At 46.1% G+C, this 22,395-nt stretch overlaps 1 protein-coding gene across 2 annotated transcripts in view; it reads left to right on the top strand.

The window, feature by feature from the left end:
• plcd1a (phospholipase C, delta 1a) overlaps positions 1–22,395 on the top strand; it is a 121,188-nt gene that overhangs the window by 30,173 nt on the left and 68,620 nt on the right. The window lies entirely within an intron of this gene.

Below are 22,395 nucleotides of genomic sequence, written 5' to 3'. Positions count from 1 at the left end.
TGTATCCCAGCCAAATGCCTCAAAACAACTTTGCAGTGGGTGGGGTGGTAGCGACAGAAGGCTGAAGGGAATTGGGGAGGGAGAGACTGAAGTCATAGTCAAGGGGGGCATTAAGGCCAGGAGTGAGGCAGGAAAGCGCAGGGGTCCTTGCAAGAGTATTGCAGAGGGAAGGAAGGGCCTTGAAAAATCGTCCGCTTAGGGTATGGTAGGATGTAACTGGACTGGCAATACAGAGAGTGGTAGTTGGAATCTCCCTTTTTGGAAGCTTGAGAATTTGAATTTGGCTCAAAATTTAAAAATCCAGAAATTTAATAAGTTGGTCACTGGTAAAAAGTGACCATGGAGCTGCCGGCTTGTTAATAAAAACTCAACCGGATTACTGGCTCCTTTAGAGGAGGAAACTTGCTGTCTACGTGGGTCCAGTTCTCACACCAATGTGTTGGCTTGCAGGAAATTCCCACTTATCTAGTGGATTTATGATGGGGATTTTGGTTAGTAAAGCAACTAACTAAAGTTAGTACAGGGATATAGTTGATTGTCGTTGATTTATGTGCAGAATTCTTTTGTGCATAAGTCAATGACAACTAACTGTATCCCTACAGCCAGCATTTGTTGCCTATCCCTAATTGCCCTTGAACTGAGTGGCGTGCTAGGCTATTTCAGAGGGCAGACAAGAATCTGTGGGTCTGGAGTCATATGTAACCCAAACTGGGTAAAGACAACAGATTTCCTTAGTGAACCAGATGGGTTCTTACAACAACCAATAATATTCATTTTTTTTTAATTAACTGAATTTAAATTCCAGCAGCTATCACAGTGGGATTTGAATCCACGTCCCAAGAGCATTAGCTTGGGCTTCTGGCTTACTATTCTAGTGACATTACCACTATGCCACCATCTGCCTCAATTAATAATGCTATAGAGGTGGTGGCTTGTCAGTGATGAATAGGGGAGAACCCAAGGGTGGAATGCTGAGGCACATCCGAGGCGACTGCAAGACCTTAGTGGCCATATTGTGAGAGGAGGGCTGGGGCAATGAGAGAGCAGTGCTAAGCAAACAACCAAGAAGGAGAAACAGTAGAGTGGGAGGGTAATAAGTCAACCTGGTCAGAGGCAAGTTAAGAAACAGAATGCAGAAGGGCAGCAATCACTGGGCGCAGTCACACGGGATGTGAGGAGACTTTGACCAGGGTGGTTCTGATTAAGTGGGTTTGGCAGAACAGTATTTTCAGGACTGGTATAGTGTGTGGCAGCGTGAAATTAGAGATCAACAGATTGTTGGGTACTAAAGGAATTAATGCATTTGTAGATAACAACTTCAGTTTCCCCACACTGAGGTAAAAGATCAATTACTATTGTATTGAACGGCAGAGTAAGGTCTAATCCTGCTCTTATTTCTTTTATAATTAGGTAGCCATGCTTATTCAGAAAAGTTAGAAAAGAGATTTGCATTTATATAGTGCATTTCGGTCTTGCATGGGCCTGTGTGACACGAGTGATCCATTCACCAACAGACTTACTGGGGGAACTCTAGCACGCATGGAAGAAAATGAGGGGAACTCAGTGAGCTATTTCATTTTCAGCATTGCCCTTTTCTGTAGGTAGATTGACCATCATTGCTTGCTTATCTATGCCAGGAACGTATTATCCTGTCTGTACAAAAGCTAAAACATACCTGATACTTGTACTGTGTGTGTGTGTGTGTGTGTGTGTGTATGTGTGTGTGTCTGTGTTTGTCTGTGTGTGTGGTGGAGGGGGTGGTGGTGGGGGGATTGGATTGACAGCCTAGACCACAGAGGTGACAACAGCCATTGATGTATCAACGGGAAAACTACACAGGGCATTTTTCTTGAAAATAGAGTCAAAGCTATTGTTGTGCTTTCTCATTGGCTCAGGAAGGTCCCAAATTTGGACTCTGGCCTGTTAATTTTGGTCGAGATGCTGCAATGAATTGCAGCACCCCTGAGTTACAGAGCCTTCTGCATCTGATTATCAACTGCTGTCCACTGTCTGGGGCCACTATGGTTAAGCTTCTGCTTTTTAATAAAATTACTAGATTAAGAATTGGATCGACAGATGGAAAAGTAAGGTCTGTTCTTTCTGAAAGTCAAATTATATAGCCACATGTTCTGATTAATTTAAAAAGATCATATATGCATTTTTATTTCACATATCTCATCATCAAAACGTCAAAAGCACCTCACACAATGGGCTGCTCTTGACTGTTACACAGAGCAGTGATTTTCCCCACATACAGTTCCTTTCTTGAGTGAGGAAGGAATAAGCGGGGAACTCTCCTAATCTAAGGTGACCCTCTTTTGTCTTGTAAAACGATGGGCGGAACTTTATGGCCCCATTGTGGTGGGGGCGGGGCTGTGAAATGCGGCAAGCTGTTCAAAAGCCCATTGACTTTGGTGGGACTGGACAATCCTGCCGATGGGAGGGGCCATAAAACTCCATCCAATGATTTGTGCCGTGGTAGTTGATTCTGGGTTAAAAGTCAATCCTGGTGAATGCTACTCCTGTGGTGCACAAATCCTGGTCTTGAACCTGGCATCTCCCAGATCAGAAGCTGGTGCACTACTTCCTGAGCTACCTGTCTAAGAAGAAAGCAGTAATATCACAAGGACCAACGCCCAACTATTATAGTTCACAAATGTTTGGGAGGATTAGTGCCCAACCCAGCACAACAAAACCAACCTGCTGCTAAAAATCTCGCTTATTGGCATAAGCACATGCAGAGCCATTTGACTGTAACCCAACATCACAAGACAATAGTAAAAAGTTCCTTGAAGGGAAAAAGAACACTCAATTGTGTCTAATGCCTTTCAGAGTCGAATGAAGTGCTTTGAGGTGTAATAAACTTGATCCTTATTGCATTTCCTCCTACTCTAACTCCACCTGATACCTTAGTGTTATCTGTCCCTCCCAGCCCTCTTGCACCTTGTTTTTTCCTTTCTAATGTTACATCCAGGCACCCATCCCCCTGCCAAATTAGTTTAAACTCTCCCCAATAGCACTAGCAAAGTGCCTGCAAGGACATTGGGACCCAGCTCTATTCCGGTCACGTCTTCCCCAGAACCAGTCCCAGTGTCCCAAGAACCTAAAGCCCTCCATCCTGCACCATCTCTCCAGCCATTCATTCATCTCCTCCTATTTATATACTCACCAAGTAGCACTGGGAGTAGTCTGGAGATTACTACCTTTTTGAGGTTCTGCTTGCTGGCCTCCTCCCTAGTTTCTTAAAACCTGCCTGCAGGACCACATCCCTCTTTCTACCCATGTTGGTGATACCATGGGGACAATGACCATTGGCTGTTCACTTCCCCCCGAAAGTTGCTCTGCAAGTGCTCAGTGATCCTGGAGTCAAGGCTGCAGATTTTTTTTACACAGGATGTTTAGGCTATGGAATGCCATGATTAAGCAGAGGCCAATGAACATTTAAGAATACATTAGATAGGTGGTTGAAGGAAAGGAAGATAAAGCCATATGTGACGGGACTGGGCACAAGGGATTTGGGCTTTTGTTCCTGTTGAGAATAAACACCAGCACGGACTGCTTAGATCAAGCGGTCTGTTTCCCACTCCTAATTTCTATCTAATTCCATGTAAAACATGCCAGTTATCAAAGGGATTTTACAGCCAATCTAGAATTATGGTGCATGGACGTTATCATGGTCTGCCTTCCCTGCTGGAGTTATTTGCTTGATCTTCTGAGGGCTGTTGATAACACAATGTTCTTCCACCTACTGTCTGTGCACGTCTGTGTAGTTTCAGTTGTCACACATTCGCTTACTCTTCAGATGGGAGTTAACCTCTTCTATTGGATGTTGTCATCAGTGAAGAGAACAATGTTATTTTTGATGACGTTGCCAGCTCACTGATCACAGCGTCAAACAGGATGTGCATACTCGCCTAAGGGAGCATTGCAGTAGGAAGATAAATGGAAATTTATCACTAATGCTGTGTGCTTTCCAATGAGAATGCTGGTTCTTTGCTTCAGCAGTTCACCTGGTATAGCCTGCCTGCCTCCCCTATAATGACAGGGTGTCTTCCTATAATGCCTGCAAAACATAGTCATATATCAAGTGCTGCTCTTCATAGGATTAGAAATAAAAAGGAGTTCCCATACAAGAAAGAACATGGGAATTTGTTAGCTCCTCAAATCTGATCCACCATTCAATTAAGGATAGCCAGCATGGACTTGTAAAGGACAGATCATGCTTGAATAATCTAATGGAACTTTTTGATGAAGTAAGAGAGAAGGTTGATGAAGGGAACACAGTGATTGTTGTCTTTATGGATTTTAACAAAGCAATAGGTAAAGTACCACATAAAAGGCTGGTTAACATAGAAGCATAGAAAATAGGAGCAGGAATAGGCCATTTGGCCCTTCGAGCCTGCTCCGCCATTCATTATGATCATGGCTGATCATCCAACTCAATAGCCTGCTCCCGCTTTCTCCCCATACCCTTTGGTCCCTTTCGCCCCAAGAGCTATATCTAACTCCTTCTTGAAAATATACAATGTTTTGGTCTCAACTACTTTCTGTGGTAACAAATCCCACAGGCTCATCACTCTCTGGGTGAAGAAATTTCTCCTCATTTCAGTTCTAAATGGTCTACTCCGTATCCTCAGACCAAGGCCCCTGGTTCTGGATTCCCCCACCATTGGGAACATCCTTCCTGCTTCTACCCTGTCTCGTCATGTTAGAATTTTATGTTTCTATGAGATCCCCTCTCATTCTTCTGAACTCCAGCAAATATAATCCTAACTGACTCAATCTCTCCGCATGGTCAGGATTTTCCCCTTGGCGATTTGGGGGTGGGGCCCGCTCGCCGAGGAGAAAAATAACGCGGGATGATGTCAGGAAGAACCCCCGATGTCATCCCGGTCCCTTTAAATCTTTAGGAAGGCGGGCGGACAGTGAAATCAGCTGTCCACCCGCTGACCCGTCAGTGGCCAATTGAGGCCGTTGGCAGGCTAGTTAAAATAATTAAAGACCTGCCTGTCCAACCTTAGGGCTGGCGGGCAGGCCAGGAGCCCCAGCGAGCTTCTGATTATTCATGAAACTTCATCCACTGGCGGGATGAAGTTTCATGTCCGTTTTGAAAAAAAATAATAAAGTATATGTGTTTATTATTAACATGTCCCATCTCGTGTGACATTGTCACATGAGGGGGACACGTTAATAATTTTTTAATGTTTCTATTTTTAGTTTTCTTACCTGTCAGTGATCTCCCTGAGACAGCACTTAGTCTCAGGGAGAAGTGCGCTCTTTTGCGCGCATGCGCACATTGACAATTAGGGAATCCCTCCCCCCCCCCCAGAACAGGAAGAGCATAGCGCTTCCTGTCCAGGATGCCACTGGGCGGGACTTAATTGGCCCACCCACTTAAAATGGTGGCGGGCCCCCTTTCAGTGGCAGGGGTCAGCTGTCCGCCCGCTGCCGAACCAGTGGGGCCTGCACGCCCACCTTGTGCATTCTACCCCATATGTCAGTCCCGCCATCCCAGGAATCAGTCTGGTAAACCTTCGCTGCACTCCCTCTATAGCAAGAACATCCTTCATCAGATAAGGAGACCAAAACTGCACACAATATTCCAGGTGTGGTCTCACCAAGGCCCTGTATAATTGCAGCAAAACATCCCTGTTCCTGTACTCGAATCCTCTGGCAATGAAGGCTAACATACCGTTTGCCTTTTTTACCGCCTGCTGCACCTGCATGCTTACCTTCAGCGACTGGTGAACGAGGACACCCAGGTCTCATTGCACATTTCCCTCTCTCAACTTATAGCTATTCAGATAATAATCTGCCTTCCTGTTTTTGCTACCAAAGTGGATAACCTCACATTTATCCACATTATACTGCATCTACCATGCATTTGCCCACTCACTCAGCTTGTCCAAATCACACTGAAGCATCTCTGTATCCTCCTCACAGCTCATCTTCCCACCCAGCTTTATGTCATCTGCAAATTTGGAGATATTACATTTGAGGTAATTTATTAACAAAATTGAGGCTTGTGGAATAGGAGGGCCAATGTCTAATTGGATAAAAAAAAATTGGCTTAAGAACAGAAATTAGTCATGGTAGATGGTTATTTTTCAGACTGGAGGATGGTAGACAGTGGTGTTCCCTAAGGGGTGGTGCTTGGAGCACTGCTTTTTTTGTCATATATAAATGACTTGGATCTTGGAATACAGAGTAAAATTCCAAAATTTACTGATGATACCAAACTTGGAGGAACGATCAACAGTGAAGGTGATATGAATTACCTGCAGCAGGACATGAATAGACTAGCAAAAAGGGTAGACAAGTGGGAGATGGAATTTAATGCTGAGAAGTGTGAGGTAATTCATTTTGACAGAAGGATGTGGAGAGGCCATATCAATTAATGGCACAGATCTAAAGAGCATGCAGGCATAGAGGGGCCTGGAGTTGGGGGGGGGGGGGGGGGGGGGGGGGGGGGGGTGGGGGGGGTGGGTACATGTGCATCGAAGATTGCAGGACATATTGAGAGAGTGGTTAGCAAAGCATATGGGATCTTGGCTTCATAAAGGCATTGAGTACAAAAGCAGCTGAAGCTATATGAAGTTCTGGTTAGGCCCCAACTGGAGTATTGCATCCCGATCTAGTCACCACACTTTTTAGGAAAGATGTGAGGGTCCTTTAAAGAAGGCACAGGGAAGGTTTACCAGAATGGTTCCAGTGATGGAGGGGGTGTGGGAGTTAGTCACAAGGTTAAATTGGAAAAGCTGGTGTTGTTCTGCTTGGAGCAAAGGAGATGGAAGATTTGATAGAAGTGTACAATATTATGACAGCCTTGGATAAGGTAGCTGATAGTACAAGGACGAGGAAGCATAGGTTTAAGATTTTGGGCTAGAGCTGCAAGCAGAGTGCGAGGAAGAATTTTTTTATGCTGCAAGTGGTAATGGTGTAGAACTTGCTCCACATGGGGGTTGTGGAAGTGGAAACAATCAGTGGTTTCAAAAGGAAGTTGGATGGGCACTTGAAGGAAAGAAATCTGCAGAGCCATGGGGATTGAGTGGGGGAGTAGGACTGATTGGATTGCTCCACAGGGAGCTAGCACAAATTCAGTGGGCTGAATGGCTCTCCTTCTGTGCTGTCACTCGCCACCCAAATGCTCCTTTCACACCCAACCATACCTCCTTCTGTATCCTGTGCATTCTCATTCATTATCGCTCCACCATTGATGGCCGTGCCTTCAGTTGCCTGGACCCAAGTCCTGGAATTCCCTCCCTACACCTCTCCACCTCTCTAGGTGCTTTCCTCCTTTAAAACACTCCTTAAAACCTACCACTTTGGCCAAGCTTTTGGTCTACTGACCTAATATCCGCTTACAAGGCTCGGTGTCAAACTTTGTTTGTAATGCTCCTGTGAAGCACCTTGGGACATTTCATTACATTAAAGGTACTATATAAATGAGTTGTTGTTTGCTTCATATCACTTAATACCCTTTGGTTAACAAAAACCAAACAATCTGAGATTTAAAATTAACTATTTATCGACCATCTATTACCAGTTGCATAATAGAGTTTCAAGCTTCTGCCGCCCTTTGTGTGAAGAAGCATTTTCTAATTTCACGCCTAAAAGAATCTGGCTTTAAATTTTGACTGTGGCCCCAGGTTCTAGACATGCCAACTCGTGGAAATAGTTTCTCTCTAACTACTGCAGCTGTTCTTCTCAATATCTTCAAAACTTCAATCAAATCAACGCTTAACTTCCTAAATTCTGGGAATACAGCCCTAGTTGTTTAATCTCCCCATATAATTGAAACCTTGCAATCCAGATATCATCCTTGTAAGGTAATGTGGTGATGGTGGCCTGGTGGTAATGTCACTGGACTAGTAATCCAGAGGCTCATCAAAAACCTCTTGGGATGTGGGTTCAAATCCTGCTGTGGTAACTGGTGAAACTTAAATTCAATTAATGAGCTGAAGTGGTTTGTATCCAAATGCAGCAAGACCTAGACAATGCCCAGGCTTGGGCTGACAAATTGCAAGTAACATTTGTGCAGCACAAGTGCCAGGCAATGACCATCTCCAACAAGAGAGAATCTAACCATTAGCCCTTGGTGTTCAATGGCATTACCATCATGGAATCCCCCACTATCAACATCATAGGGGTTACAAGTGATCAGAAACTGAATGGGACTAGCCATATAAATGCTGTGTCTATGAGAGCAGGTCAGAGGCTAGGAGTCCTGTGGTGAGTAATTCACCCCCTGACTCTCTAAAGCCTGCTACCATCTACAAGGCACATAGACAAGACAGGAGTGTGATGGAATACTCTCCACTTGCCTGGATGAGTGTAGCTGCAACAACACTCAAGAAGCTTGACACTGCCTGGGGCAAAGCAGCCTGCTTGATTGGCACCACATCCATTCCCCCCACCACTGATGAACAAGATGCACTGCAGGAATTCACCAAGGTGCCTTAGGCAGCACCTTCCATACCCATGACTGCTACCATCTGGAAGGACAAGGGCAGCAGCTACATGGGAAGACCACCACCTGGAAGTTCTGCTCCAAGCCACTCTCCATCTGGACTTGGAAATATATTGCTATTCCTTCACTGGAACTCCCTCCCGAAACAGCACTGTGAGAGTACCTACACCACAGGGACTGCAGTGGTTCAAGAAGGTAGCTCACCAGCACCTTCTTAAGGGCAATTAGGTACTAGCCAGTGATGTCCACATCCTGTAAATGAATGAAAAAGATCTGGAATAATAAAGATAGTCTATCATCAATTATTGTTTTAAAAAAAACCTACTTGGTTCACTAATGTCCTTCAGGGAAGGAAATCTGCCATCCTTACCCACTCTGGCCAACTTGAGGTTCCAGAACCACAGCAATGTGGTTGACTCTTAACTGCCCTCTGAAATTACCTAACAAGGCGCTCAGTTCAAAGATAATTAGGGATGGATAACAAATGCTGGCCTTCTGCCAGTGAAACCCACTTCCCAAGAAAGAAGAAAAGTACATTTCTACACTGCACTCCCTCCAAGGCCAATATATCCTTCCAAACGTGCCCAGAACTGTCCAAATGTGGTCTAACCAGGTCTTCGTAGATCTGAAGCTTGACTTCTACCCTTTAGCTTTTTTGATTATTTTATGTACCTGCTCATGACATTTTAATGATCTCAGTTTCTGGATCGCCAAGACTCTTTGTACGTCCACTGTTCCTAGCTTTCATCATTTAGGAAGTACCCTATTCTATCCTTTAGAGGAGAGTAGATGATCATAGATTCAATTCAAGTGTTGCGAGGCTGGAGTATTCACTTGCTAAGTTAGTCAAACTATGTCAATATTCAAGTTTTATGTTGGATGGCTGGATGAAAGGGGCGGGTAGATGGGAACAGGATGGGTAAATGTGATCAAGACCATTTGCTGATGTGAAGGATAATTGGCACAGAATTGCACTGATTATTACAACACACACAAACAGGCCTTTTAGTTCAACAGTTTTTTTTATTCTCTGCATTAACCTCCTCCCACTATAATTCATCTCACCCTAATTAACTTATTGGCGTGGACTGGATGGTTCGAATGGAGGTCTTTTGTATTGAATCTGCTGTGCATAGCTGTGTAGAATGACTAGGCCCCAAAGTCAAGGTCAGTGCCAACCACTTCTGGGCACAGTAACCTTTTGTTGAGGGCCTCAAGCCCCAGAACAATGTGTCTCAAAATTCACTACAAGGAATACATAAAACTTGGGACAGACCTGTGCCTGTCATTTCCCAAAAGAAGAGTTCCTGATTTCAGTCATGCCTTTTTTGGGGGCAGATTTTCCCATTGGAGGTGGGACCCATCATGGTCCCGCTGTCTCCAGCTTGCCGTGAAGGGTGATTCTTCACGGGTCAGGGTCTTAATGAGCCTAGAGACAGGTTTGCTGCCCGATTACTGGCATTGGGGGGGTTGGTAGCGGGAATAGAGGCGGGAAGCAGGCCACATTTAGTCTGAATCGGCAGCCACACTTTTGTGGGGCCTTAAAAAAAAAACTGGAAGAACTTCATTTTCAAAGCAGCAAGGGCGAATGGAAAGCTGGGCCCTGGATAGGGTAGGGAACTGTTGGTTATTAACACTTCGCTGCCGCTCATTAGTTGTTTTTTGTCCACACGTTCACTTGTTTTTTTGCATCAATTGAAACTCTTTTCACCTAGCTGCTGTTGGTCAGCTTCAGGGAGCTTCTGAAGAAGAGTCATAGGGACTCGAAACATTGATTCTGTTTCTCTCTCCACAGACACTGTTGGACCTGCTGAGTTTTTCCAGCACTTTCTATTTTTACGCCCAATTAACGAGGTGGGTGACTTTACTTGCCCGTTCGCACCCTGTTCTCCCCACCCAGCTTGTGCTCAAAAGTCAGCAGCATGGGGAAAGGAGGCAGGTCAGCAGCGTTTTTTTTTTGCTGTCCTGCCTCCATTTCATCCTGGGAAAGCTGACTCCTGGAATTCTCCCCACAAAGAAAAATTGCAAGAGCCACAATGGTTGTATTGGTAGCTCCGGATTTAATGTAGCCCTTTGACTTGCCGCCTAGAGGCTGGCCTATCCCTGATTTCCCTCGTAACATTTCTTTTCCAAGAGGCGTGAAGGAAAATCCAAGGAATCTCAGCTCAGTCAACATTGTGCAGGCAGGTAGGCATCGACTTGCAGCCCAGAAACACTGCGGAGGGACACTGGTCAAGGGGGAGGTGGGCCACCCTTAGTCCCTGGCCTGTGTTTGTGAGCACCATTATGCTCCTCGGGAGGCAGCTCAAGTAGGCGGCACAGTCCACATTTACCTTGACTGATGGGAATTAGCTGGTTTGGCACCTTTCTGCCCCTGGTATCCTCTGATGTTTGGGACTGTGACTAATTTGGACGGAAGAATCTGTGAAATCAGAGTGTCAGTGGAAAAGCTGGTTGGCAGTGGTTTAGTCCTTGTCACCAATTTCTCAAGTAGCTCACTTTTATTGTTCTCGGCTGGCCTCTCCAATTTGGTTGATGCCACCTGAGTATTGCTGCATTTACAAATACTCTTCTGTATGTCTGTGTGTGTGTTCTTTCCCTGTTGTTTGTGTTAACCTTTCCTCAGTTTTGGTTTCCACCCATGACACACACCATTGCTCAGATTTGGAAGCAAAATGGCTTTCTGCCAGGCAGTTACCTCTCCAGTGCCACTTTGCAACTGAACACTGGCATTGTTATCCTACGTGCCTGTGTTCCAAAGGGTATTTTCCTTCTCTTACGTTGTCAGCTTTATTCTTTTTTGTTTTGTTTTAAGTAGACCTGGTCTGTCTCCTGGTGGTTGTAGGAAACCTCAGCCTGTTATCGGAGTACACTGATGATCATGACTGAGTACAGTTTCAATTCTTCTGTGTGGCTAGGCATGTACAATAACTTAAAGGGGCCGACTTGTATGCAGTCTGTACAGGGACTTGCAGGTTGCTGCATGGCTGTGGTGTCCGCTCCCCCCCCCCCCCACCCCCACCCCACCCCCCAACCTCCCCCAACCGACTTGTCTTTAAGATATGCCTTTCTGGCTCACACCTCTGCCAATAATCCTTCTGCTGATATTCCTCCTTTTGTCCAAGACATTAGAGAGGGTGCAGAAAAGATTCATGAGAATGGTTTTCGGGGATGAGGAACTTGAGTTACACGATTAGATTGGAGAAATCAGGGCTGTCCCCCCTGAAGAAATGAAGGCTGAGAGGAGATTTGACAGAGATGTTCTAAATCATGAGGCATCTGGACAAAGAAGATAGGGAGAAACTGTTCTCGTTGGTGGAAGTGGTCACAGATTTAAGGTGATTGGCAAAAGAAACAATGATGACATGAGGAAGAACATTTTCACGCAGCGAGTGGATAGGGCCTGGAATGCGTTGCCTGAGTGTGGTGGAGGTAGGGTCAATCGAGGCTTTCAGAAGGGAACTGGATAATTATCTGAAGAGGGAAGATTTGCAGGGCTACAGAGGAAAAGGCAGGGAAGTGAAACTAGCTGAGTTACTCTTGCAGAGAGCCAACATGGGCACAACAGGTCAGATGCCCTCCTGTAACCATTCCATGATTCTTTGCATTGTTCCATGACGTGTATCTTGTGTGAGAGTGCATTGTCGCAGGAGTCCTCTTTGTGGCCCTCACACTCTGTTCAGAAAAATGGGTCAAGTCAGAGAGCGCAATGGATTGCCCATCATCCACTTTGATAGGCATGGTCACAAGACTCGAGGAGCTTGACACCATCCAGGACAAAGTAGTTCGCTTGATTGGTGCCCTTGAAGTGTACCCTATATATTATCAGAGCAGTTCATTTGTCTAGGATGCAATCAATAAGACCACGTCAACAGCACTTCATGCCTTATAACTTCTACCATGGCGAAGGACAAGAACAGTAACATCATCAGAAACTCCAGGCTCTCTCCCACATCCCACATCATCCCGGTCAATGTATCATTGCTCAGGTAGCTGGAATTTTCTATGTTACTTTACTGTGGGAACACCATAAGCACGTGAACTGCAGTGGCTCAAGAATGTGGCCCACCACACTCAGGGCCACTGTGAATGAGCATTGCCAGCAACAACCACACCCTGAGAACAATTTTTTAAAAGCAAATTAAATTAGAGTCAAAGCTTTGAAAGGGAAGAAGAAAAGAAAGTCTTGGATTTTATATCATGCCTTTGGCCACCACCAGACATCTCAAAGCTCTTTATAGCCAATGGAATATTTTTGAAGTGTAGCTTCTATTGTAATGTAGATAACACGGCAGCCCATTTGCACACAGCTACCTCTCACAAACGGCAATGTGATGATAACTACATAATCTGTTTCTGTGATGTTGATTGAAGGGTAAATATTGGCCAGGACACCAGGGAAAACGCCTTCTCTTCAGAATAGCATCATGGGATCTTTTACATCCACTCGAGCAGGCAGATGGAGCCTCTCATCTGAAAGATGGCACCTCTGATAGTGCAGCCCTCCCGCAGTATTGCACTTTATCTGCATACCTGATTTTTGTCCTCAAGCCCTGAAGTTGGACTTCTGACTCAGAGGTGAGTGTGTGAGAAGAGGATAGCTACCTTTTTAAAGTGAGTATAGCTCCTTGACACTCCTAGTATTACCTTGCTCACTGATCTTTTTTTTTATTCCTTCATGGGATATGGGCTTCGCTGGCTAGGCCAGCATTCATTGCCCATCCCTAATAACTCTTGAGAAAGTGGTGGTGAGCTACATCTTAAAGCGTTGCAGTCCATGTGATGTAGGTATACCCACAGTGCTATTAGGGAGGGATTTCTAGGATTTTGACCCAGTGACAATGAAGGAATGTTGATGGAGTTCCAAGTTAAGATGTTGTGTGACTTGGAGGAGAACTTGCATCTCATGCATCTGCTCCCCTTGCCCTTCTAGGTGGTAGAGGTCCTGAGTTTGGAAGGAGCTGCCGACGGAGCCTTGGGAAGTTGCGGAAGTGCACCTTGTAGATGGTACACACTGCTGCTACTGTGGGTCAGTGGCCGATGTTGAAGGTGGTGAATGGAATGCCGATCAAGTGGACTGCTTTGTCCTAGATGGTGTTGAGCTTGAGTGTTTTTGGAGCTGCACTCATCCAGGCAAGTGGAAAATATTCCATCACACTCCTGACTTCTGCCTTGTAGACGATGGACAGGCTTTGGGGAGTCAGGAGGTGAGTTATTCTCCACGGAATTCCCAGCCTCTGCCCTGCTGTAGCCACAGTATTTACATGGCTGGTCCAGTTCGGATCTCCCAGGCAGCTTATACCTCTGCTTTCAGAGGGACTTGTCATTCTGTCTCCGAGAGGTGCCCTCTTTTGGGAGACCTCAGTCGTCAGGACCCCCAATGAATCAAGGTTGACAGCTGGAGTTTTCCCCACCACCAGCCCAAGCTCAGATTTGACCCAGTGTCCCACAGCTGCAACTCCATGCATGTTCTTGCAAAACCCCTTTTAGGAGTCAGCATCAACCCTTTAAGAGCTACAATAAAAACAGAAAATACTGGGAAAACTCAGCAGGTCTGGCAGCATCAGTGGAGGGAGAAACGGAGTTAACATTTCGAGTCTGTTTGACTCTTCAGGGTATGGACTCGAAACATTAACTCTGTTTCTCTCTCCACAGATGTTGCCAGACCTGCTGTGTTTTCCCAGCATTTTCTGTTTTTTATTTCAGATTTCCAGCATCTGCAGTATTTTGCTTTAATTTTTAAAGAGGCCCAACTTTCCAGCTGGTCTGCCCATTAGCCTCACTCCCTGTGCATGTTCTCCGCAAGCAGGGTGCCTGCTCAAATGGAACTGGGGGGTGGGATGAGGAAGGAAAGGGAATAAGTCAAAAACTCTGACTCGGACTTGAACCAGGCAGCCTTTAAGAAAAATCAAGGATGGTAATTAAAGCGTGAATTATTTTATTACCAGTTTTGAGTCTGTTACAGTTACATTGCTGGTGTGAATGTGACCTTGTTGCTTATCATTGTAATTTCTAATTTTAGTCCATTTCCATTTCACCCGTTAACAGGAGGTGGTTTTGGACCTAAACTGACCTGGATTCCTTCTGTGGTTTTGTTTTCTCTGTTGTATTTTCCTCATATCAGTTTTTTTTTTGTTGAAAACTCTGATCTTAACCACTAGATCTTTTGAATCAGATTATCATACGAAATCTCCAGCTGCCTTTGGGGAGGGGAGAGAGAGAGCAGCCAGCAGGGTGCTTCGGGTTTGCGCCAGTGCAGAGAGCGGGTGGGGGGATTTCCTAATGCCTCTTTCGAGACATCGAGCTGACACAGGTGTATCACACGATTGGACCAGGAAGTATCATCTTTGGCAGTCCCGGTGAGGGGGATGTTGAAGTTTGCTTGCACTGCAAAAGCATATTGAAACATTGAGGAGTAAGAAGGCAGATGATGTGGGAGCTACTTGGGGCACGGGCTGCATGTTCTTGGTCCTCTTGCCTGGACCCCCTGGATTGCACTGGAGTCAGCTGCCTGCAGGAATGTCTTTGGGCTAATAAACAGAGGTCCAAGCTAATACCGTGGGTCCATGGGTTTGAATCCCACCACAGCAGCTGGTGGAATTTGAATTCAGTTAATAAATTCAGTTAATTAATAAAATGTGGAAAACTCTAGAATTTCCAGATTTTAGTTTTCCAAAGAGCTTTTTCACATGAGTGGTTAGGGTCTGGAATGCACTGTCTGGAAGTGTGGTGGAGGCAGCTTCAATCAAGGCATTCAAGAGGGCATTAGATGATTGTTTCTATTCAAACAATGTGCAGAGGTACGGGGAAAAGGCAGGGCAATGGCACCAGGGCATAATGCTCATTTGGAGAGCTGGTGCAGACATGATGGGCCGAATGGTCTTTTCTGTGTCGTTAAGATTCTCTGAAAAGCTAGTGGCATTGTCATCAAACAATCTATCCTTTAGGGAAGAAAAATCTGCCATCCTTAACTGGTTTGGTCTACGTGTGAATCCAGGCCCACATTAATGTGGTTGACTCTTAACTACCCTCTGAAATGGTCTAGCAAGCCATCCAGTTCAAGGGCAGTTAGGAATCGGCAGCAAGTGCTGGCCTTACCAGCGACGCTCACATCCTATGAAGGAATAAATTTCTTAGCTGCTCTCTGAAATGGCCTAGCAAGCTACATATTTCAAGGACAATTAAGGATGGCCAACAAATACTGGGCAACAGCCACATCAGATGAAAGAATTAAAAAAAAAAACCATGGTGAGATTTATCGCGGAAAGACTTCAGCATCAGCATGTTCACTGGATGTGGAGATATCTGTATAGCGAGGACAATTTCACCAATTTTGTTTTTGTAACGTTAGAACCAAAAAGCTCAGATTGGTGACCTGTAGGTCTGTCTCTGTCGGCTTCAGGTTACAGATTCCAAATTAAATATTCTGTATTTAGTACACTCCAGATTGTGGATTGTGTGTTATCCTGTATGTGACAACAACAACTTGCATTTATTTAGCCTCTCTAACACCGTAAATTTGTTCCAATAGGCTTCACAGGAGTGTTATCAAAGGAAATTTGATGCTAATCCATGTAAGGAGATACTAGGATGCCAAAAGCTTGGTCAAAGGAGTAGATTTTAAGGAGCGTCTTAAAGGAGAACAGAGAGGTGGAGAGGTTTTGAGAGAGTATTCCAGACCTTTATTCAAGAGGAAACTGGATTGCTACCTGAAAAGAGGGAATGTGCAAGGTGATGGAGATAAGGCAGGGGAGTGGGATTAGTTGGAATGCTCTTTGAGAGCCAGTGCAGACTCGATGGGCTGAATGGCCTCCTGCACTCTAAAGATATTGTGATACCTGCGGGCCCAGACTTCTGAATTCATAACTGTCAATAGTTGAATGAATAAAATAGGAGACTCAAGAGGCCATAATTGGAGGAGCACAGAGATCTCAGAAGGTTGTGAGGCTAGAGAAAGATTTAGGGAGGGGCGAGACCATAGACGGATTTGGAAACAAGGATACATTGATACATTGCCAAACCAGGAGTCAATGTAGGTTTTTTATTATTGATTCTTGAGATGTGGGCATTACTGGCCAAGCCAACACCTTTATTGTCCATCCTTAATTGGCCCTGAGAAGGTGGTGGTGAGCCGCCGCAATCCATGTGGTGCAGGTACACCCACAATGCTGTTAGGAAGGGAGTTCTAGGATTTTGACCCAGTGACTGTGAAAGAACAGCAATATAGTTCAAAAGGCCTAGGTTTGCCGTTGTCTTTTCTGATGCCTAGGTTGATGGCGGGTAGTCTGTCTGGTTTCATTCCTTTTTGTAGGCTTTGTAGTGGTTTGAGACGACTGAGTGGCTTGCTGGTCCATTTCAGAGGGCAGTTAAGAGTCAACCACATTGTTCTGGATCTGGAGTCACATGTAGGCCAGACTTGGTAAAGATGGCAGATTTCCTTCCTTAAAGGACATTAATGAACTAGATGAGTTTTTACAACAATCAACAATGGTTTCATGTGCTTCTGAAGACTGGGAACAGGTTGACTTTTCCCCCGCTGCCACTCCTGGAGCAGGTGTGGTGCCTGGCATAGGGAGACCTAGAGACCAGTAAAAGCCTGAAGAGAAAAATTGCACTGATGTTGGAAATGGGCACCAATTCATTTATTGGAATACAAGTGGACCATTGTATTCTTGCCTCAATTGCCACAGACCATTCCCCTTGCTGTACAGTTTTGTAGATCTCTTCCAGAGCCATTCTATGCTCAGCTGTTAGAAGGTGGACAATTGCCTGCCTAGTTGTTTCTTTTCCTTTAACCATCTCCTTGGGGAAGGTGCCAACTTGCTTCCCACGGGTCCAAGTGACAAACCTTGGACACAGTTGAGGTGTCCTTCACTCTGATCAGGTCGTATGCCCACTGCATCAATTAGAAACACATCTCCTTTCCACTGGAGGCACCCAGTCCAAACATATCTTTTACACAACAAAAACAGAATTACCTGGAAAAACTCAGCAGGTCTGGCAGCATCGGTGGAGAAGAAAAGAGTTGACGTTTCGAGCCCTCATGACCCTTCAACAGAGCTGATTTTTCTTTACAAGGAGAGGAGTGAAAGGTTTAAGGTTATTGGGGGTTGGGGGGGGGGTGGAGAGAAGTGGAGGTGGGGGGGTGTTGTTGTAGGGTCAAGCAGGCAGTGATAGGAGCAGATCATCAAAAGATGTCACGGACAAAAGAACAAAAGAACACAGGTGTTGAAGTTGGTGATATTATCGAAACAAACGTGCTAATTAAGAATGGATGGTAGGGCACTCAAGGTATAGCTCTAGTGGGGGTGGGGGGGCATAAAAGATTTAAAAATAATGGAAATAGGTGGGAAAAGAAAAATCTATATAAATTATTGGAAAAAAACAAAAGGAAGGGGGAAGAAATAGAAAGGGGGTGGGGATGGAGGAGGGAGTTCAAGACCTAAAGTTGTTGAATTCAATATTCAGTCCGGAAGGCTGTAAAGTGCCTAGTCGGAAGATGAGGTGCTGTTCCTCCAGTTTGCGTTGGGCTTCACTGGAACAATGCAGCAAGCCAAGGACAGACATGTGGGCAAGAGAGAGCAGGGTGGAGTGTTAAAATGGCAAGCGACAGGGAGTTTTGGGTCATTCTTGCGGACAGACCACAGGTGTTCTGCAAAGCGGTCGCCCAGTTTATGTTTGGTCCCTCCAATGTAGAGGAGACCGCATTGGGAGCAACGAGTACAGACTAAGTTGGGGGAAATGCAAGTGAAATGCTGCTTCACTTGAAAGGAGTGTTTGGGCCCTTGGACGGTGAGGAGAGAGGAAGTGAAGGGGCAGGTGTTACATCTTTTGCGTGGGCATGGGGAGGTGCCATAGGTGGGGGTTGAGGAGTAGGGGGTGATGGAGGAGTGGACCAGGGTGTCCCGGAGGGAACGATCCCTACAGAATGCCGCCAGGGGGGTGAAGGGAAGATGTGTTTGGTGGTGGTATCATGCTGGAGTTGGCGGAAATGGCGGAGGATGTTCCTTTGAATGCGGAGGCTGGTGGGGTGATAAGTGAGGACAAGGGGGACCCTATCATGTTTCTGGGAGGGAGGAGAAGGCGTGAGGGCGGATGCGTGGGAGATGGGCCGGACACAGTTGAGGGCCCTGTCAACGATCGTGGGTGGAAAACCTCGGTTAAGGAAGAAGGAGGACATGTCAGAGGAACTGTTTTTGAAGGTAGCATCATCGGAACAGATGCGACGGAGGCGAAGGAACTGAGAGAATGGGATGGAGTCCTTACAGGAAGCGGGGTGTGAGGAGCTGTAGTCGAGATAGCTGTGGGAGTCGGTAGGCTTGTAATGGATATTGGTGGACAGTCTATCACCAGAGATTGAGACAGAGAGGTCAAGGAAGGGAAGGGAAGTGTCAGAGATGGACCACGTGAAAATGATGGAGCGGTGGAGATTGGAAGCAAAATTAATAAATTTCTCCAAGTCCCGACGAGAGCATGAAGCAGCACCGAAGTAATCATCAACTTACCGGAGAAAGAGTTGTGGAAGGGGGCCTGAGTAGGACTGGAACAAGGAATGTTCCACATACCCCATAAAGAGACAGGCATAGCTGGGGCCCATGCAGGTACCCTTGGCACACCTTTTATTTGGAGGAAGTGAGAGGAGTTGAAGGAGAAATTGTTCAGTGTGAGAACAAGTTCAGCCAGACGGAGGAGGGTAGTGGTGGATGGGGATTGTTCGGGCCTCAGTTCGAGGAAGAAGCTAAGGGCCCTCAGACCATCCTGGTGGGGGATGGAGGTGTAGAGGGATTGGACGTCCATGGTGAAGAGGAAGCGGTTGGGGCCAGGGAACTGGAAATTGTTGATGTGACGTAAGGTGTCAGAGGAATAATCACGGATGTAGGTGGGAAGGGACTGGACAAAGGGAGAGAGAAGGGAGTCAAGATAACGAGAAATGAGTTCCGTGGGGCAGGAGCAAGTTGACACGATCGGTCTACCGGGACAGTTCTGCTTGTGGATTTTGGGTAGAAGCGGGCCGTCCGAGATTGGGCGACTATCAGGTTGGAAGCTGTAGGAGGAAGATCCCCAGAGGAGATAAGGTCAGTGACAGTCCTGGAAACAATGGCTTGATGTTCAGTGTTGGGGTCATGGTCCAGGGAGAAGTAGGAGAAAGTGTCTGCGAGTTGACGCTCAGCCTCCGCGAGGTAGAGGTCAGTGCGCCAGACAACAACAGCACCACCCTTGTCAGTGGGTTTGATGACAATGTCAGGGTTGGACCTGAGAGAACGGAGTGCAGTAAGTTCAGAGAGAGAGAGATTAGAATGGGTGAGAGGAGCAGAGAAATTGAGACGACTAATGTCACGCCAACAGTTCTCAATGAAAAGATCAAGAGAAGGTAAGAATCCAGAGGGTGGGGTCCAGGTGGAGGGAGAATATTGGAGGTGGGTGAAAGGATCCGTTGAACGGGGAGAGGACTCCTGCCCAAAGAAGTGAGCTCGGAGACGAAGATGGCGGAAGAAGAGTTCAGCATCGTGCCGAGCCCGAAATTCATTGAGTTGAGGGCGTAAGGGTATGAAACTAAGTCCTTTGCTAAGCACTGAACGTTCAGCATCGGAGAGGGGAAGGTCAGGGGGTACAGTGAATACACGGCTGGGGCTGGGATTGGAAGATGGGGTGGGGACGGAGGGACAGGCAGGGGTGGAGGGTCCTAGATGGGTGTTGGTGTCGATGAGTTGTTGGAGCTTGCGTTCCTTAGCACTTGAGAGAAAGAGAAAAAGTTTCTTGTTGAGGCGTCGGATGAGACAAAGAATAAAATGAAACTGGGGGCACGTGCAGCTTTGCTGCTGGAGGGAGAGGTCGAGTGTGTTCATATGGCGGCACATGGCACTGAGTGTGGATCTCAGAATGTGACGGGAACAGCAGTCCGAGAAACGTTTTATGTCCCGGAGATACCTGTAATCCTGGGTGGGTTCGAAACATGAGGGGTGGAATTTCAGTTGAAATCCACGTGGGGTAAGTCGGAGACAGAGACAGTCACTGAGAAAGGAGATATGGCTGTGAAAGCGGGTTTTAGTAAACACCTTGTCAAACACCAGGAGAGAAATGAAAAGCAATGAAGGTGAACAAGGCAAAAGAGAGAATCGGAAATCTTGTCGCAGAGACGAATATTTATATCTTTTACACTATCGCTGGACTTTGCTGTGACTAGTTACCATTCCTATGGCAATGGGGGATAACTCAGTTCTGTCTGGGTGTCACCATAGAGATTTATTATCTGGTAAGAAAGCAGTTTGATAAGATTTATCACAAGGCAGGCATTTCAGTAATTTTCTGATGCACTTTCAATCCTGATGATCTGTGATGTTACTGATGTTCAGAGGGAGTCTGATTTCAGGGAACCTCATAGAACCATAGAATTTTTTAGCACAAAAGGAAGCCATTTGACCTGTAATGCATGTTCCAGTTCTTGAAAAAAACGATATCCGATTAGTCCCACCCCTGATTACCCCTCCCCTCTCCCTTTCTCCAAATCCCTGAAAAAGTTCTCCTCTTCAAGTATTTATCCATTTCCCTCTCGAGAGTTACTATTGAATCTGCTTCCACAGTCCTTTTAGGCAGATCGTAATCACAGGCTGCATAAAGGCATTTCTCTTCATCTCGCCTCCTTTGTAGCTGGCATTTACCTAAGAAGTGACCATGGGCCACTCAGCATCTCCTCCTTCCTGGGAGTGCAGACTGCAGCTCTGGTAGCTGTAAGGAGCTGGTCAGAGAGCCCCCGGCCTTGTATGGGGTTTCCTGGGGTGCCATCTGCTGTCAAAGACATAGAAGAACCAAAAGCTGCTTTCTGTCCTGTCACTAGGTACAAGAGACAAGTAGTTACTAGGCTGTTGTTGAGAGTCTCCTGCAATCTCCTACTACCTATAAGGACAAGTGCAGCAGATACATGGGAATACCACCTCCTGCAAGTTCCCCTCCAAAGCACTCACTATCCTGACTTGGAACTATATTGCCCTTCCTTCACTGTCGCTGGGTCAAAATCCTGGAACTCCCTCCCTAACAGCACTATGGGTGTACTTACACCACATGGACTGCAGCAGTTCAAGAAGGCAGCTCACCACCACCTTTTTGCGGGTAGTTAAACAACTTGCTGGAGAAGGAGACTCCACAAATATCCCCATCCTCAATGATGGAGGAGCCCAGCACATCAGTGCAAAACATAAGGCTGAAGCATTTGCTACAATCTTCAGCCAGAAGTGCCGAGTGGATGATCCATCTTGGTCTCCTTGGAGGTCCCCAGCATCATAGATGCCAGTCTTCAGCCAATTCGATTCACTCCATGTGATATCAAGAAATGACTGAAGGCACTGGATACTGCAAGAGCTATGGGCGCTGACTATATTTTGGCAATAGTACTGAAGACTTGTGCACCAGAACTTGCCACGCCCCTAGCCAAGTTGTTCCAGTACAGCTACAACACTGGCATCTACCCAGCTATGTGGAAAATTGCCCAGCTAGGTCCTGTACACAAAAAAACCCGGCCAATTATTGCCCCATCAGTCTACTCTCCATCGTCAGTAAAATGATGGAAGGGGTCATCAACAGTGCTATCAAGCGGCACTTGCTTAGCAATAACCTGCTCACTGATGCCCTGTTTGTGTTCTGCCAGGGACACTCAGCTCCTGACCTCATTACAGCCTTGGTTCAATCATGCAAAAAAGAGCTGAACTTCAGAGATGAGGTGAGAGTGACTGCCCTTGACATCAAGGCCGCATTTGACAGAGTGTGGCATCAGGGAGCCCTAGCAAAACTGGAGTCAATAGGAATCAGGGGGAAAACTCTCCGCTGGTTGGAGTCATACCTAGCACAAAGGAAGGTGGTTGTGGTTGTTGGAGGTCAGCCATCCCAGCTCTGGGACATCACCACAGGGGTTCCTCAAGGTATGGTCCCCA

Source organism: Carcharodon carcharias, chromosome 3 (genome assembly GCF_017639515.1).
Source record: "Carcharodon carcharias isolate sCarCar2 chromosome 3, sCarCar2.pri, whole genome shotgun sequence".
NCBI classification, from domain to species: domain Eukaryota; kingdom Metazoa; phylum Chordata; class Chondrichthyes; order Lamniformes; family Lamnidae; genus Carcharodon; species Carcharodon carcharias.
The sequence above is the reverse complement of the archived record's forward strand: the minus strand, read 5'-3'. Positions and strand labels throughout refer to the sequence as shown.